Consider the following 19,392-nt stretch of genomic DNA (forward strand, 5'->3'; position numbering starts at 1 on the left):
TGACTGAGGGAGAGACAGAGAGCTGCTCTGTGAGTGAGTGAGCAGAGCGACGCGCGCGGGTTACGGCTCAGCTCTAATGGTTACTGCTGTCGGGGCAGCATATACTCAGACTTGATGCAGGGGTATGTCGGGGCATGATGATGCATCCTCAAACTTCTGTGTTGTACCAAATGTACGGACTGAGACGAAACTGGAGGTTTTACATATAACCAATATTCCCTGAGGGAGGGAAATGAGGAACAACACTAGTCAACCTCTAATCACAATCTAACTGCAGTTTAGATTGAGGAAATGATATTGTGCAAGGTATTTGCCTCATTGGTCTTGACAGTTGTGATGATAGATTTCTGCAGGTTGGTCTCACGAGAACAGTTCCTGGTTCCTGGGCCCTTCTGTGTGGGGTTCACATGTTCTCCCCGTGTCTGTGTGGGTTCTCTCCGGGTTCTCCGGCTTCCTCCCCCAGTTAAAAGACATGCAGGTGTTAGGTTAATTGGTGACTCTAAATTGCCTGTAGGTGTGAATGTGAGTGTGAATGGTTGCACTCTCGTGAGACCATCCATCACAGGGCACATAGAGACAAACAGAGACAGACAGTCTCCATACTTCTGTGTTGCACCTCATTTCCCTCTTGTTCCCGTCCTTTGGAAACTCTGAATTCTTGAATACTGTAAATAAAAATGAAACATTGCAGCTGCCAAATTAAACTTCCATGTAGAAATATATGAAATAAAAAATAAATGAAGACTTGAAATACTGACTGATAGCTGACTGAAGAATTACGTGAAAGAGTTTCACACAGGTGAATTAGAGATTCAGAATTATGAAAGTAATTTGTTGGGAATACATTTTTGGGTTAATACAATTTGGAGTCTTTCTATGAAATATGTGTTAAATGTTTTCAAAAAGTGTGCGAAAAATTTATGAAACCAATGAAAATGTATGAACCCATTTAGTGAGAAAACTTTTGCTGTGATCAGAAGATCATGGAGATCAGTTTCATAGTGTGTCTTACTGTAGCACTGAAAACTGTAATACAACAAATGATAAAGTTCAGGTAATTGCTCCAAAATAGCCCATTTTTAGGGTTCATTGGTGCACGAAGTTGTGTTAGTTACTAACAAGCAAGCATTGATATATAGTCTAATAGAGATATAGTCTATGCCTTTTAAAAGAGCCTTCACAAGTTTCTTTTTACCAACCTTACCAAAATCTTTCATACTGTCTAATCATCCCTCAGTGTATATGTCCTAAACTCTGCCCCTTCCATGTTAGTGGTTGTAGATTCTAACATTTTAGGTAGTTCTGATCATGCTGATTGATTTTTCATTCATTCATTCATCTTCAACTGCTTGTCCCTGTCGGGGTCGCTGAAGTCGATCCCAGCTGACAACGGGCGTGAGGCGGGGTACACCCTGGACAGGACGCCAGTCTATCGCGGGGCACATAAAGACGCACAGAGACAGACAAACATTCACACCTACATGTAATTTCCGAGTCATCAATTAACCTAACACCTGCACATCTTTGGACTGCGGGAGCAAACCCGAGAACACCCACCTTCTCACTGTGAGGCCACAGTGCTAACCACTACACCACACTACTGGTCAGGCAGGTGTATGGGCGGGACTTTGACCCAAAATCTCCTGGAAACGCCACTGATTTTGATAACCTATATCCTATATTCTATTGGGCATGACCCTCAAACGGACATCATGGCGGTGCCCATGATATTTAGGCTTCACTTTTGTACAGTGGGAGGTAGTGAAGCTGCATCGTCCATCTTTATATATAGTCTATGGCATCTAATCATTGTACTATGTATACTAAGTATCTTTGATTATTTATTTATTTTTTAGCATGAAGCAACATTAATGACTTCTAAAACCAATCAGAAATAAAGCAATTGGCTTCAATATGTTTTATTTTAACTTTTTCTGCATTGAGTAATTAAAAAGACACTAAATTAAACTAAAGTAAAACCAGCAATGTAGTACAACAAAAAGTATATATACACTTTACACATGGTACGTTCATCTGTTTTTCATTAACCAGCCTTCTTCATTTAATGACCTTAATGTCATTTCTATTCATACAGTTGTAAGTGCGTAGCTTTAAATTGGTCTAATATGTAACCTTTATATTTAAGGTTATAAAAAGGCATATGTTTTGTACAATTTAAAAAAAATATAATCTGTACCATCTTTATTATTGATATTGTATTGTTTTTTTTCTCCATATGCTACTAGGTGTAGAACATTCAGAGATTCCAAAACCAAAATTTAAATATTTTGACTTAAAAAAAACAGCTGTTAAAGGCAAACCTCTAGGATGAGTCATGAACAGTGAAAAACTTACAAAACAAGTTAGTTGAGTGGCATTCATCATTGGGTTTTTCTTTAAAAGATACAATTATCAACGTATGTTTAAACTCACCAAATTATCCCTTCAGAGCTCTGTGTTTTATTATGTTTAAATGCTGGAGTTGATGGATTCTGGGTGGAGACTGAGTGTGTGTGTGTGTGCATGTGTGTGTGTGTGTGTGTTTGTGTGCGCGTGTGTGTGCGTTTAAGAGTGAGTGTATCTGTCAGTCCTTTCTGCACTACAACAACAGATCAACAGCCTTGACCGAGTCAATTTGCTTGGCTCCCCCGACAATTTATCTGTTCCATTCTGACATGCAGGTAATTCACTCTGACAACTCTTAGAGCCGTCGGAGTGAGCCGCTCACAGAATGTTTGTGTGTGCGCGTGTGTAACCCAGTGTGTTTCTGTCAGCGTGTGGTGAGTGTAATGGGCCATGCAAGTTATTTATATGCATCGCAGTCAGCAATTGAGACGCAGAATGGTCTGGGTGTTGATTTTCAGCCAGCGAGAACTCCTGCCATCCGCTCGTTGCCTTGATTAAGACTGTCATATCTACTGGTTGACTGATTAATGCTGTCACCAGTCCTCAGCTCGCGGCCCCCTACGCTCTGACTAAAGTACGCTGCCTCACACCATCACAGGTGATTAGCATGAGGGAACCACATCATGCTGCTATCAAGTTCCTTTTCTCATGCTAAATAAGTCTGAATAGGAATGACTTTGGAGGGATTTTGGTGCAATTTTAAACCTTTACTTAGGAGTTTTTTATGCCATCTATTCTGCTCATTTTACTTTTTTTTAGTGCCATTACGACTTTGGTGTTTGGTGATAAATCTTGTGCAAATGTTGGTTTATATGTAGAATATACAACCAAATGTACAGCGAGAATGTGTTAAATAAAATATATGAGGGACAAAACATATTGCGTTCCTAACCTCAGAATATCTCACTGTCCTATTTCCCAGCATCTATTTGCATCCAAAAATCAGCAATTTTCGCGCATTTACTACCCAGATAGACACACTGGCTACTGTACCTTTGCTTCTTCTTATTCTGTCTGTATGAAGTGCAACAAATGACATCACCCTCTGCAATATGTGTTGTGTGTTTCACCTGAGCCTTAAGACAGCATCAGACACTTTCTTTCTTTCACACAGTTCCTTTTTTTAGCTTACTTTTCATCACCACAATGGTCCAACAAAAGCCTCCATTACTGCTACCAGTGCTTTTCACCAGCAGTTGTTCTGACAATCACTTTTTCGACTCTGATATACCTCAACTCTTGAGCACTCTATCCTTTTTTCCAGTGTCATTTTCATACATGCAGCTTAGTTGCTTCCAAGTTAACAATTCATGACAAAGAAAACCTGCTGTGTATTGAGCAATCAAATCATTCTAAGAGACATTCATATGTGTCAGACTTCAAACTGCATCACACTTAGCTATTTAATGCTCCAGTGCATGCAGCAGGCCATGGTTCAATGAAGCCAAAATAAAAACATCTGTACAAGTACCAGAGCTAGGCCTGCACAATTGATCGGATGTTAATCACAATGTCAGTTTTGGCTTCCCACAATTAAATAATCATGATTGACCGTGATATTGATGTTTAAAATGAGTGCTCCGCTAACAGAAAACTCTGCTGCACATCAAGTCAAGGGCTTCCTAAATGAACAACGTGACTCGTGAAGGACTCATCTGGGCAGTGGCAATCGTAAATGCACAGAAAAAAAAGACTTTCACACTGAGCTGATATGGAAACACTGTACTACAATCCACGTCTTTTGGTTTAATCCAATGCATTAATTTGAAATATATATATATATATATATATATATATATATATATATATATATATATATATATATATATAGTTATTCTACAGTATTGAAAAACAAACAAATATCCAAAAGGGATCCAACCTTACTTTTTCTGATGCAAAGATTTGTAAAGTAATAGCACAACATGGAAGTGAAATAATAACTATTTTTATTTAAATGTGGAAGTGCAATTAAGATATCTTGTCCCAAAAATCAATGAATAATCCTTATTATTGTGGTCTCATGTTCAAAATCATTATTTTGGCAATATCCGTGCAGCTCTAGGCAAAGCCATCATATTTATGCGACCTAACACAACCACTACGTTTATTTTCAAACAATTAGTTAAACATATATATCTTAGGGTCGTTGTAACCAAGTCATTAAAAAAATTAATATCTTGTCATTTATTGACATGCTTATTTTTCCGAAGTAAAACTGTAAACATTATTTTGGAGGCAGGAACAGCTCACTTTCCGGTGTCATTGCTTGCTTGTGAGGTGTCGGCCTCAGTTTCAGTCTTTACACAGCCAACAAATAGTCCTGTTGCAGCTTCACTAACAGGTCCCTGAGATCAAAGAACTGCCACACAGGCTGAAAATGTATCTTATCGTGTAAGCTGTTTGACAGCGGGGTTGTCACGTTACTACACTGACCATTTTATTGTTCTGTGTGTACATGACATAGGTCATACTGCTTATCTTTAATTTTCTGATGTACCAAGAACACTAATGGAACAATGACTGCTGCACAAAAGGAACACACTTTTTTTTTTACTTCCAAGGCTCAAAGGATGAAAGAAGGAAGTTCAAGGCTTCCTCACTAAATTTCCCATCTGCCTCTTTGTATCTCAATCCAAAAAAAAAAAAACTTCAGATCTACTTCACACATGGCAGGCCTATGGCTGGGGAGGGAGTGAAGTGCCAAATTTGGTGCAATTTGGTCAGATGGTGGCACTATAACGGTGAACTCTAGACTTTGGCCTCTAGGTGTCAGAAACAAAATTATTGAGTCTAGATAGATTCTCCACCATTTTGAATTGGGTCCAAATCCACTTATTGGCTGCTCCTTCTACATGTTTACCAGTCGTCACCAAATACGGTTCATAACATCTGAGGACCAAGCGGGCAAAGGTGACTTTTTTAGATATTTTTTTCTTTGTTTTTTGCTGGCCCTCAAAGTTTGCTCAATTTTGTGGCCACGGCGTATATTAGAAAAAACATCTCATTACTCCTGAATACTTTCTGCTATTGCAACCATATTCGGTAGACATGAGTAGATATGCATTTGTGCCATTTGTCCAATAGGTAGGCGCTGTAGCAGCCATCGGAATCGGTTTGCTAACACTGGAATCGGTTTGCTAACACTGCACTAGGTCACTCATGAACATTTTTTGGGATCAATAAAGTATGTTTCTTCTATTCTACTCATTAACAGGATATGTAGGAATGACAAATGAGTCTCTAAAACCTGGAAAACTGACACATGCACACAATATTTAACAAATTCAATTATCATTATTACAAGCAGATGACTGAAAACCATTGATACTAGTGAGAAATAATTGGGTTGACCTTTTAAATGGTAGTAGCAGCATCAGTATTTATGGTTGCTGTTTCTCTGTAGTAGTTGGATAATTGCCATATTGATGTATGGAATGCTGTGCTGTTCACAGCATAATATTGTGTTCCCTCTTATGCACACTTTACCTTGATTTCCTTTAAGAAAGAAAAAAAATAGGTGAAAACAGTGCAGCCAAAAGGTTCAAATGATCAAAGAAGATCCCATGGTGATCTGATGGTGACCGGGTTACCACACATCCATATTTGGGCAAGGTTCACTTCAATTGGTCAGTTGCTTGTAAGGGATTGACTTCACTATGAAGGGCAGCGATTGGTTGTTTTTCGGGGAAAACCCCTCCCCCACCCCTTACAGGGCAGCCAATCACACAAGGGTTTTATAAAAAGAGTGTATAGCTCTGACCGTTTTCTCTTTGTTCTCTCTCTCTCTCTCTCTCTCTCTCTCTCTCTCTCTCTCTCTCTCTCTCTCTCTCTCTCTCTCACACACACACACACATACACACACGCCCAAATCCTGATATTCAAACTGCAGTATATACTATGTTACACTGTATTTAAGATTAATCTATGGTACAGTACAGTTGGCTCCTCCTGCTCACTCAAAAACCATTGTGTGTATGAGTGAGAAAAGGAGAGAGAGAGAGTAATGTGAATAATCCATTATGGACGATAAATTATCTTTATCATGTATAACATCATAATCATCATAATACAAGGTATTCATGTAATTTTATCATGACATATGCTTAATTGTTCCTACAAGTTAGTTTAGCATCAAACTTATTTGAAGCTGTTATTTTAGAGTTTTCAAGCCCTAACTATAAGGGTGGGTACACTGGATTTATTTTTTTATTTGGTTCTGGATTTATCATCTTTGGTTTGAAGGGACATTTGTATTTCTAATCATCTATGTCAGATTTTTAACTGTGTTTTATGTAAACAGGAATCTTCACGATTCAGTAGGACATTTGCTGACATTTTCCTCATCATTTATCAAGTCTGGTGAATCCTTTGATTTCTTTGTAACTATTGATCTAGGTAACCGCTTTAATGATTTGTTCACAACTGCCTTAGACAATGTTACCCTGCTCAAATGCATATTCAAAGCAAAATGATCTCATCCTTAGGTCACTGAAATAATTTGTGGCATTAAAAGAGAGTGTAGGAAACAAGAGATTGTGGAAGAAATCAAATATCTCAGCTCTCCAAGGTCAAGTTAATGTTATTTAATTGTATCTTCTACATAGCTCCAGATCACATCAGAAGTAATTTAAGGATACATTTCCTATAGAACTGGTCTACACATTGTCATTTTATAAAACAAACTAAATAGTTGGGTGGCCAGTGGAACAGTGGTTAAAGCAGTCGCCCCATGTAAAGAGACTGAAGGTCCTCGAGGCAGCGGCCGCAGGTTCCACTCCGTCCTGCAGCCCTTTGCTGCTCCCACTATCCCATCCCATTTCCTGTTTGTCCTATATGAAAAAGGCTTGAAAAACTGCCAAAAAAAAAAACTACACTAAAACTAAAAAGCCATATGTTATTTAGACAGGGGTGCACCGATTACGTTGCTTGGCAGGGCGATGCTGCACTGGTAATCCCTGGGTCACAGCTTTTTATATGAATAAAACACTATATTAATTGTGCAGTTAAGTTACTGCTGCTAATGCAAACTGAACCTTTCCCACATTTGCAGCTTCACAGTAAAAGCTTTTAATTGGCATCATCATGTGAGTTGACTTTTATTTTGAAGCAGACACAGGAATGTGGCGTGTTACAGTCCCGTAGTGTCAGTCCCGATCAATAGTCACGGTCAGTGAGCCAGCATGTCTTCGGTGTTGGATTTCTACACTCTGAACGAAGAAGACAGAACGTTTGCAATTTGCGAAACTTGCACTTGAAAACTTGAAAATTGGTGTGGAAACATGTTTGCGTTCTTTGTGTGTTATGTAAACAAACAACGAACGGCAGTGCAGATGGGACTTCATAGTGCATTCAGGTGCACCTTTTGACCTGCGACAAGTGGGTTCCACAACAACGATAAACAGAAACAGGTAGATGAGAAAAAGAGTTGCCTGTCATTCTGCAATGTTAATCTGTTAATAATTTTAGACTACCTCACCTGTTACATTTTAAAATATTTTTATCGATATTAGTTTTATCCATTATATTGTATAGTTTGTTTCAATAGAAAAGCTCCAAAAATGTTTCTGTATGCTGTGAATAGGTGTAGAATCAACAGGTTAGACAAAATCGGCAATTAGGATCGGCCAACATAATTGCAATCGGTGCACCCCTATATCGTATTTACACAACGGCATTTTACTTGCTTGTCTCTACATGGTGATGCTTTAACAATTCTCCTCTGTTCTCTGTATCACATATGACAGAGTTATGCGCACACACACAGACACATTGCGCAGATACACACACGCTCACACAGGTGAGCAAACTCCTACCAGCAGACAGAGAGAGAGTGTCGGAAAACCACCTGAAAAGCAAAAATATCTGCGTTTTTGAAATGCGCCAAGGGTGGTGAAGATTGTTATCAATTAAAAAATGATATTGTGGAAGCAACAGTGTATAGAGACTGGTTTTGTAGGAGTTAACAGAGCTCTCTTGATGAAGGCTGATGGTGAATGCTCAGAGCTGGTTCTGCTGGATATGAGCACCGCTGTTGACATGGTGGATCATAGCATTGGAAGAATGAGGACATTGGTTGATGTCAGAGATAGCATTCCACTGGATGTCTTCATACTTTTCTAAAAGACAACGTGTTGTCTACATGGCTTTACCTGCTCCGAAGCACCATCTGTGTGTTGGGTGCCTCAGGGCTCCATTCCAGGACATATTATATTTTCTATTTATTTACTTCCTTTGAGCCATATTATCAAACAGCATGATATTTAATTTCATTGTCAGACAGATGATACTAAGCCGTACATGTCCTGCAGACCATCTGTCGTAGTTAAGTTATCTTTCCTGCATAGGCGAAACATTTTCATCAGCTGAACTCCCCCAAAATGAAAATTCCTATTCAAGGCCCAGAGAACATTTATGGCCAAGCACAGTAGCCGAATTCTCGCAATAACACACAATCACACGAAAATCCATCAGACTCCAATTAATGCTTTTCAAGTAATCAGTGTCCTGTGAGGAGCTTCCGGTAGCTAAGGGGGAAGCGGGAAGTGGGGTTTGACCACTATACAAGAGGTGACTGATCGTTCAAAACAACAATGGCAGCTCCTAAAGAGATTAGCCTAGATCCTGCAATAGCATCAGTTTTATCAGAAGTGTTTCTTAATTGAGAGGAGAGAATGGTACTGAAGGCTTTTCTTGATGGAAAATATATTTTCTTTTTAATTGACTGAGAGTTTGATAGACTATGACTAATCAAATCACCATGCCAGGTGTGTTTTGAAAGTGTGTGCCTTTTTTCAACCAGTTTCCAATGAGGCCATCTCAGATTGTCCCGGGGCTGATTGAATTGGGTATAACGTATACATAACTTACACCTTGTTTGACTGTAAGTGATGAGGATGATGATGAACTTGTCAAACTCAGCTGTTCCTCTTTGTACTGCTCAACAAGGTTCTGTTTCTGTTGCTGCTCTGGTTGAGATTCAAACTGTTTGTTTTCCGGCAGACTGATGAAAAGAACTCATCCACATCATTCTGAAGTGTGTCAACACTCTTGTGATTGACAAACCAATTAGAGTGGAGCTTTCAGAAACTGGAGTTTCAATAAAGATCACATGGATCAACCCTCAGTGCAACTAATTGTCAAGTATGAGAAGACTTTGTGTGTGCTCACCTGCAAGCCTTTCTAACTGATTGCTTGGCCAAATTAGCAAACTGAAACAGGAAAAGTAAGGTATTGCATTTGTATTTCTTACACAGATGCAGTAGTGTTGTTATTGAACATACAACCATCAGTCAGCACCATGTCACACTGAGTACAGATTGTTGAGGCCAGCTGCATTCTCCACAGATGTGAGGGAGTGGCTGCTGGAAGCCCCCCCTCCTGGAGCCAAAATATCCCTGCAGTTTGCCTCCAACTCTTATTTGGTTTTTCATCTAATATCATTGGACTATCTAATATCATTAAGCCATTTCCTATACTGTGCAACTGTTCTCTTAGCACCAGAGCAAAACAAATTAACCAAATGTGTTATCTCCTCCTGAGCTAATTTAATGGAAGGTGTTGTATATGTGCTTGTTCTGTGCATATGAGCATCAATTTCCTCAGGGGAGTAGCTTTGGTAGTGCAAGAGAATGCTCCCATTCTGCCACCAAATTATCAGAGCACCCTGGCAGAGAGTGCAGTGCTTTTAAAGGGAAAGGAACAAGGTGATTTGATTGGTTACGTCTAAAACCTTAGCGACTGATAATGTATTCCCCCTAATCCAACTCCAACTGTGTTAGGGAGGCATGCAGTCAATGGAGGACCCTTAGAAGTGTAGTTACACAAATGTGTTTGTGTATCCAGCTGTGCTACCTATGCTTCACCCAGCCCTCGGCTGATCTGTAGAATATAGATGAACAAAGATCAATGCACTTGCATTATAAAGTTGCTAATACATAAATAAAAGAAACTCCTTCCCATCATCCCCCCTCTTCCTGCCACAGGGTTTTTATCAGTTGATTCTCTGGTGTGTTCTTTCGATCCGTCTGTTCTTTCCATGCCCCTGTATGTCCACACATAGACATACACATTCATACACACACTCAACAACACAAACACATACAGAGCATTTTATAATTTTTTATTTTTTTTTGACAGTGGATAGATGAGAGCTGAGAGGGTAAGCATCTTAAAATTAACCTGTCAGGGTTGGGCAGGAATGAGGACTCAGATGTGAAGGTGAACAGGTTATGCTGGCTTTTATTCTGAAACTTCAGCTCACAAAAAGGCTGAGAACCAAACTTAAGCTGCACTGAGCTAGTAAAAACACAAAACAAAGTCACTCTGAACAGGAGGAAAACAAAGGGACTATAAAATTAGCTTCTCCAAAAAACAAGGCTGACAAAAATGCAATCAAAATCAAAATCACTCTTCATCAGAGGAAAAAACAGAAAAGCAGAAAACAAGAGCGTGGCGATACTCAGACTCAAAGGCTGGGGCAAGGCTGTGGATCGGGGCTGGAAGTATTCGACAAGACAAACAAAATACTCCGGCAACGAGACAGGGGAAGACACAGACTATACACCCATGAGGAAGGGGAACACAGGTGGAAACAATCATGGATCAGGGGGGAACGTCAGGCCGGTGACAGAAGAGGAAGGGCAAGTGACCTGAAACGAGAGGAGAGTTACTTTTCGAAATAAAACACGGAAAACCAGGAGACAGGACAGTGACATAACCCTAAAAAAAAATGCCGTAAACAAATTAAACACAAGCAAGCATACAGTGAATGATTTGACAACCCATACGCTGCATCAAGCAATGCTCCATGCACAAGGCCAGCCTTAAAACTCGACTGAGATGAGTGACATCTACCCTTATTTTACTCGCAGATCAGTCTGGTAAGTTGCGGCAAAGATAATTTGGAGAAGTTTGCCAAGCGACCGAACAAATCAGCGTTGGTTTTGAGGCAGCTCGAAGTGTGACGCAACAGGAAGGGACTGTTCAGTGTAAACAACATGGCAGCTTTCACAGATGAGATGAGAGCCGCTCGCTAACTCTTGTTTCTCTGTGATCCTTCTGTTGAATATTGACCGGGCACCTGAATTTGGGCCTTTTATACGTAAATTCATGTTACACAAACAGAAAATATCCTTTACAGACATGTTTACTTTCTGAGCTTTGCCTCAACACTGTACGTCATATGCTTCGTTTATCCGATTTGTTGATTTGGTGATAGACAGATGGTTTATCCAATCAGCAATAAGTATTTTCACCCCTTTCCAAAAGATCTCCAAAGGAAAGTTCCCAGATGGATATGCTGAGCAAATGAGAATCAATCCATCTGGCAGATTCAGTTTAAGTGACATCTGAGAACAGTATTAGGACTCCCACACACTGGCTGGCATAATAATCTTTATAGATATTTATATGCTAAACCTTGGCCCTGGGAGTAGGGTGAGGTTACTACTGCATGTAACTAGTTAGTCAGACATGCTTACCTAATGACATTTTTTCCTGATGTAAATCCTGCTCTGTATCAATGCGAGCAGTGTTTGCAGAATGAAAGGTGTTTGGCTTCCCTCTGTGGCTGCAGCGCATGGAGCTTGGAGCATCGGACAGTCCACCGTCTGCTGAGCTACACTAGAAGGTGTGAAAGGCATCATCATGGTCTGCCATGTCATTTGGCAGATTTCGGCGGACCTCTGCTTCTACGCTGTGCAGGTATCTTGGCCACGGAAGGAAGCCAAACACTTTTTATCTGCACACACTGCCCGCATTGGGTCATCGCTTAACATTGTTTTAATCAAAGTTTCTTTTTTGCCAGTGTTTTGTCTATTTGATGTTTCTTTAATGGATTATAATAAAAATGTTTTACTGACAGTGTGGCTGAAGCTCCCCTCGGCTGTCTTACTACAACTTCCCTGTTCTGGTTCACTCTCACTGCTCTCACAGTGCTGTTTTCAGCAACATCAGGCAGCTGCTTTCAACTAAAAAGCTGTAAAAAAAAGTACTGTAGACTACCGGCTCAACAATCCCATTACCATCCCAACTTGTCACATACCGCCATTTTGTCAGGACGCTAAAACAGGGAAAGAACTTACATTAAACTAAGTGGTTAGGAAAAGATAGTGGGTGAGGTTAAAATTAGTGTATTTGTAACAAAATTACAGTGATGCACAAGACACACGCAACATGAATAGGACACTGACCGTGGGCTCCTTTTGTCTGACCCATCCACTACTCCATCCTATCTCCTTATGTGGAGTTTGGCGCTCTTAATCGTGGAGCTCTTGCTCTGAGCGACCTCCTGGGAAAGAAAACGTGCTGGTTCAGCAGCAAACAGCAGACAAATACAGTTAGAGACTAGCTGGCAAACATAGTGGAGCAATTAGCCGCCAAAGAGACAGATATTTCCCTCAGGAGTTAATAAAACCAGAGCGAAAAGAGAGTGAATATTGGACTTACATTCAACAGGTGATACAAACACAACTCCGGTGTGTGTAAATAAGCAATTGTTTGCTAATAGGTTTACCATATCAACTTAAAGGGTGATGATATGCAAATATTGTGTTCATAACTTGTGCCCACTGCCCCCAAGTTATTGCAGTTTTAAGTTCCACTGCTTCAATTTAGCTTTCCCAGTCACAATTTGTCAACTTTTTCAACAGGAAAAGTATCCGTTCTTTTAACCCCCCCCCCCCCCAACACACACACACACACACACACACACACACACACAGCTAGTGCCTTAGTGTCTAGCAGTGAGTACAAATCTAGACAGGTAGGCAGGAGAAGAGACAGACAGAGGAAGAGGAGCAGGTAAATCAGAGGAAAAGGATACAAATTTAAGCCTCCTGACAGAGGATCTGGGGCTAAAAACAGATCCAGGTACAACAAACAGGATATCAAGCGACTGATCAAGATAACCAGTGTTCTTGGTGTGTGTCAGTGAGAGAGGAAGAGGGATCCAAGTTTGCAATAACTTAAACAGGCTGCGTCTTTCATCTTCACTCCAAAGTCCTGTTCCACTCTGCCTTACTGCTAACAGTCTAAAACATTAAACTGTGGCTCAGCTGTGGCTTCATTCTTTAATAAAATGCGAAATAAACTGTAAATCTTTCTGGAACAAACTCAATTTTTGGGATACACAAGTGATTTAATGCAAGTTAGTGTTAAACTGGATTTTCTTCATTAGCAGTTTAATAGTAGAATCATTTTATTATGGATTTTTATGTTACTTTGTTGTAGTTGGTCTTTAAATATGCTGTACCTTTTTTCTTTTCTCTTCAGATCAAAATGTTTGAACCCCCCTGAGTTTTAATGGTCAATGATAAGGGCTTTTGCGAAGCTGGTTTCCACTGCTTACGTATTACTCAATAATAGCTAGCATCACCAGCCATACTCAGATGGCTCACAGCGCAGCATTTGTAGGTTAACCAACCCATTCTCATCCCAACTCTTTACATACTGCTGTTTTATCAGGACACTTTGGAATCACTTGTCAATGCAGTGGGTAGCCTTGCACGTCAAAAGCATGATGCTCCCGGTCGCTGTTTTTAACATGGGGAACATATTGTTTATGTTGGAAACTCACATGAAACTATGTGGTTAGGTCTAAGTAAGAAAACCACATGGTTAGGGTTAGGATAATATTGTGGGCGGGGTTAAAATATGTGCATTTGTAACTACAATGATGCACGGGTCATGAACGGGACAACAGCTTTGGTCTCCACCGGCCCGAGTTTGAGTTTCTTAACCCTGAAGAATGCTCTGAGCATCTAATATCACCATGGACGGGTATACAGTTGAAATCCCAGTGCTTTTCGCACTTGTTATTCCTTGTTTTTCGAAATAGAAGCGGGCTGGTTTAATATTAACTTTTAATGGACGCTGCGCTGTTTTGAAAGAGGTTAGCTGAACAAGGGCTAACGTTAATGCTAGCTAATACCACATGTCAACCCCTGGGTCCGCTATAAGCTAATATTTACAGTCATTCCTATTCTGTCTTTTAGGAGTTTAAGGCCAGGGCTATTGCTGCTACACAAAGTCTCATAAACGTCCTAACGCTAAATATTCAGCAGCATCGTCCTCCAGCACAGCAGAGTTCCGTGCAGTCACAAGAGCAGCCGAGTCACAAAAACAAACCCTGCAGGAGATGACAAGGATTTTGAATTACTCTACTTTTACAAGGTAGTGTTAGCACGTTTATCAGGCGATGTGCAGGATGTGAGGATAGCAGATAGTATGCAAATGATATGCAAATTATCATTAAAAGGCACCCTCCTTGTCCCTCCCCTTAAGCCCCTCCTCCCCACGGCAAAAGAGTGACAGAAAGTTGAAACTGAAAACCAGTGACATTGCAAAAATCCTCACTCACTCACTCACTCATCACTCATCTTCAACCGCTTATCCGGGGTCGGGTCGCCGGGAGCAGCAACTCTAGCAGGGGACCCCAAACTTCCCTTTCTCGGGCCACATTAACCAGCTCTAACTGGGGGATCCCGAGGCGTTCCAAGGCCAGTGTGGAGATATAATCTCTCCACCTAGTCCTGGGTCTTCACCGAGGCCAGCCTGTAAAAATCCTGACATTGTAAAAAACTGTAACTGAAAAAAGACAGACATCAAGAAAAATAACGTATTAATTGAAAACCCCATCATAATCAAAATAAGAAAAAATGTTGTGAGATTATTTTTTTAATGTTTGAGAAAACGTTCAACTGAAAAATAAAACACAGTGGCAAAACTTGTTTCAATGCCAATTTTTCATTTTCAACAGCTCAGTTTACTGTCACTGTTCCAGCTCCATAAAATATCTACTTACAGAGGCAGGATGTGGTGGTGGATGGGTCCCAAAACACCCACAAGACCAGGGCGTGTGGGGTTTGGCTTGTCGTTGCTTTTTATGTCCCTGACGTACTAAAATTCAATTCAATTCAATTCAATTTTATTTATAGTGTCGAATCATAACAAAAGTTATCTCAGGACACTTTACAGAGTAGGTAAAGACCACACTCAATGACTTATTTATGATTTACATAGACCCAACAATTCCTCTGTAGAGTACGGTGGCAACGGAAACCTTCCCTATAACAGGCAGGAACGTCAGACAGACCCAGCTCTGTAGAGGACGGCCATCTGTCTTGACCGGTTGGGGAGGAAGAAAAGGAGAGAGAAAGAGAGAAACCATCAAGTAGTTTTGATGCCTTACCCTAAGGCCATATTTTGTAGACTAAAACTGCTCATGTGAGAGTAGTTTTCATGCCTAAACCCAACCCATACCAAATGCAATGCTTTGTTCGACTCGGTCCGGCGCCGTTTTGCACCTTCTGTTGGCCATTTCATAAGATAGCATTCAAATTTTTGAACAGAACTTTATGTATGATATCATACGAATCCGTTCATGAGTGTATGTTGATCTATAAAGAGTCATTCATGGGGAAGTTAGTATTCATGCTAATGGATGTCGTCACATGGTGTACAAATGCGGGAAAACATTGGGAACTGCTGGAGAGAGGGGGCAAAGAAAAAAATACAGGGTCCAAGGGAGAAAGGGTGATAGGGCAGGTGGTCCACAGGAGTTCTGTGGTGTCCCCGTTCTATCTGCATTATCTTCATCAGCAGGTGTTCAGCCTCTCTACATGACCTGACCATAAGGAGCTTTGTTCCATGTCAACTCATATTCCTGGAAACTTGACAGACACACATTCACATTCACTATGCCAATGATGTCTGTGTATAGAGAGCAGTGGGGCCTTTGATCATATGTGACATTTACAGACGCAATGAATCAACATAAATTATCACACAAATAAGGAACTGTTGCTCTCGTCATTTATGCTCTTTTTCTCTGTTTTGTTTCACCACCAAGCAAACATTATCCTTGGCTAACCGTGATTATGTGTGTGTGTGTGTGTGTGTGTGTGTGTGTCTCTGTCTGTCTGTGTGTGCACTGCGGTTCAAAGGCAGCAGCAGTCAAAGGCCTCCTGCCGAGTGTGTCAAACTAAAAAAATCTTTCTGAACTCCGAATTAACGGCATCTCCCTATTGCTTCTCTTTCGTCTGCCCTGCACCTCTGCGCCTCCTATTCTCCTTTCCTACAATTCTCTGCTGCCCTTCTGTTCTGTCCACCTCCCCGCTCCTTCTTTCTCATCCTTTCCTTATTTCTTTGAGGAAAGAATACTTGCCTAGTGTCGTTCCTGCTCACATTTATCCTCTTCTGTGTCTGTCCTCTCTATTTTGATTACTTTCCTCCAATTCAACTTTGTTTCCTCCTTCCTTATTTTTTTTTCATGTTTAGCTCCCCCTCATGTTTTTCTCGACAACGGCTTCCTTCTTTATCATCTCCCCCATCCTCTCTTAGTTTCATTTCCCCAAAGGACTCTCAAAGGTGCGATTTTTGGCTGGCTCAGGCAAAGTTGACTATAATCAGATAATAAGGAACATGGTGAAACCATGGATGTCATTGTAAGACATGCTGTTGTTATGCTCTGGTGATCAAAGACTGTTGGGATTCAGACAGTGACCAAATTCTCACAACGTAAGTGCTGCTACAAACTAACCAATGGAATAATGCCATGAGATGACACAGAATACACTTGATACTATCAGCACCACATTTTAGTCGTTTTTTTAAAAAGTGCTTGTGCTATGAACAAAGCTGTTTTTTTCCTGACGCAGTGAGTTGATGACGTGCCTCTACGTACTGTTGGTCCTTTCAGTCATGTGAAGGTTTATTGCTGACACAATGCTCCATATCTCAGTGAAGAAGTGTCCATGGAAAGACAAAGAGGGGTTTAGGCAAGAAAACGTCTTGGTAAGATCTAGGAAAAGATTGTGGTTTGGGTTAAAATAAACCCTTTCTGGCAGAATGATGACAAACGTCTCCCATGTGCGGGATCTCCAAACTGTTTCAGGGGAGGCTCAGTGAATGGATGTGAAAAATATTACATTAGTTATTACACAATGTATCAATGGATCCCATAGAATAGCCTAAATATGTGTGATTTGGTTAAAGAGATACTTTAGATAGATAGATTTTTACCACTCTCCCAGAGTGAGAAACTAATAAATGCCTTAGGACAGACCTTCTTTATGTATTTGGTGTAGTCTGACCTCATGTCAAACAGCAATATTAGGCAGTCTTGGCTCAATTATTGAGTGTCTATGGGATTAAATAACATACTCATGCTCTCAAGGCATCCAGGAATTGAGTAAACTAAGCAAGTTAACTTTGTCATTTGTTCTCAATTCGCTGTTCGTACATGTCCACCTGATTCTTGGGGACGTTACTGTAGAAATTATTATGGGTGAAACTGAGATAGCAATAAGCTATTTAGCCCCAGTAGCCAACCATGGTGGCTAACTATCAACAGTGAAAGTAATTTGCCTTAAATTCAGCATAAACTGCTTTGTATGGACGGAGGCAGCAGCTAAGATGTCTAAAACATATTTTAGACATTTGAAAAAAGGTATTTAAAAATATATTAGACATCCTTAAAAAGTTATTTAAACAGTATATTTTATAATATATTCCAAGTAATTTTGATGCCCAACCCTAACATTCACCGTGTGTTACCTAAACCTAACCGGTCACATAACAGTAGCTTTGCTTTCACCGACTTACAGCGCTAAAGGCACTGTACTCAGTATTTAGAACATTGATAAAGCAGCAAACAACTATGTTCTATGTAAAGATATAGTAGAATAGCGTTCTGAGTAGAGAATTAGGTCACTCTCCCTCTGTGTGTGTTTGAATCCAAGTTTCTCTGTTGTTTGTTGTGATAGACATTCTGGCTGCATATGCAGTGCAAAAAAATAAAAAATAAAATAAAAAAGATAAGTAAAGTTGAAAGAAATAAGAAGTTGAAAGAAAAAACAAATTCATCAAATTTCAGGGCTGTATAGTCTAATCACTGTGAGTATTCAGTTCAAGTTCAAGTCTCAAGTTTCTCTTTTTCAGTTGAAATTACAATCAGCTGTGTTTGAAATAATTATTATGTATAATTCATTGTAAATATTCTGAGATTTCCTTTATATTTCAATATGGTTGCTGCAGGAATTCACAGAATTTGCCAATTTTGAATGTGCTTTGCTTTTAACAGTGTGTTAGCGTTTGAAAAATATATTTAAATATAGAGAATAGAATAGAATAGAATAGAATAGAATAGCCTTTATTGTCATTGCATTTGCATACAACGAAATTGGAGTGCTACTCCCCCTTGGTACATTTTTAGAAAAATAATATATAATAAAACAATAAGCAAAGTATAATATAAGCAATAAACTCACAATATAGTATAAACAATGTAATAATGTGAACGGTATAGACAGATGGGGAACAGTATAAACAGATGGGGAACAGTATAACAGATGGGGAACAGTATAAACAGATTGGGAACAGTATAAACAGATGGCTGGAGAACAGAAACTATACTAAAATGAAATATGTATATTTATGGTGGAGCATGTTATTGCACAAGATTTTTGAAGTGGCTTTTTCAGTTTAAAGTGGCTTTGTTAAGTTATTTAGATTCTAAATTTTAAATCTGATCAATGTGATCAATATTTGTAACATTGAGGTAGTTTGTTTCGTTGTTTTATTTTTTGTTATTGACTGCAGTGATAGCTCTAGAAAAGAAGCTATCTCTGAGTCTGTTTGTCCGTGACTTTTGTGACCTGTAGCGTCGGCCTGAGGGTAACAGGTCAAACAGGTGGTTGCTGGGGTGAAAGGAGTCCTTGATAATGTTTTCAGCTCTGCTGATGTAGTGAGAGCTGGCAATGTCCTCCAGGCTGGGCAGAGGGCACCCAGTGATTTTCTGGGCTGTGTTGATGACCCTCTGCAGCGCCTTCCTGTCTGCGGCTGAGCACCCTGCATACCACGCTGTAATGCAGTACGTCAGGATGCTCTCTATGGCGGCTCTGTAGAACATCACCAGCAGCTTCTCCTCCAGGTTATTTCTCCTGAGCACCCTCAGGAAGTGGTGACACTGCTGGGCTTTCTTAACCA

Source organism: Echiichthys vipera (assembly GCF_963691815.1).
Source record: "Echiichthys vipera genome assembly, chromosome: 2".
Taxonomy (NCBI): Eukaryota; Metazoa; Chordata; class Actinopteri; order Perciformes; family Trachinidae; genus Echiichthys; species Echiichthys vipera.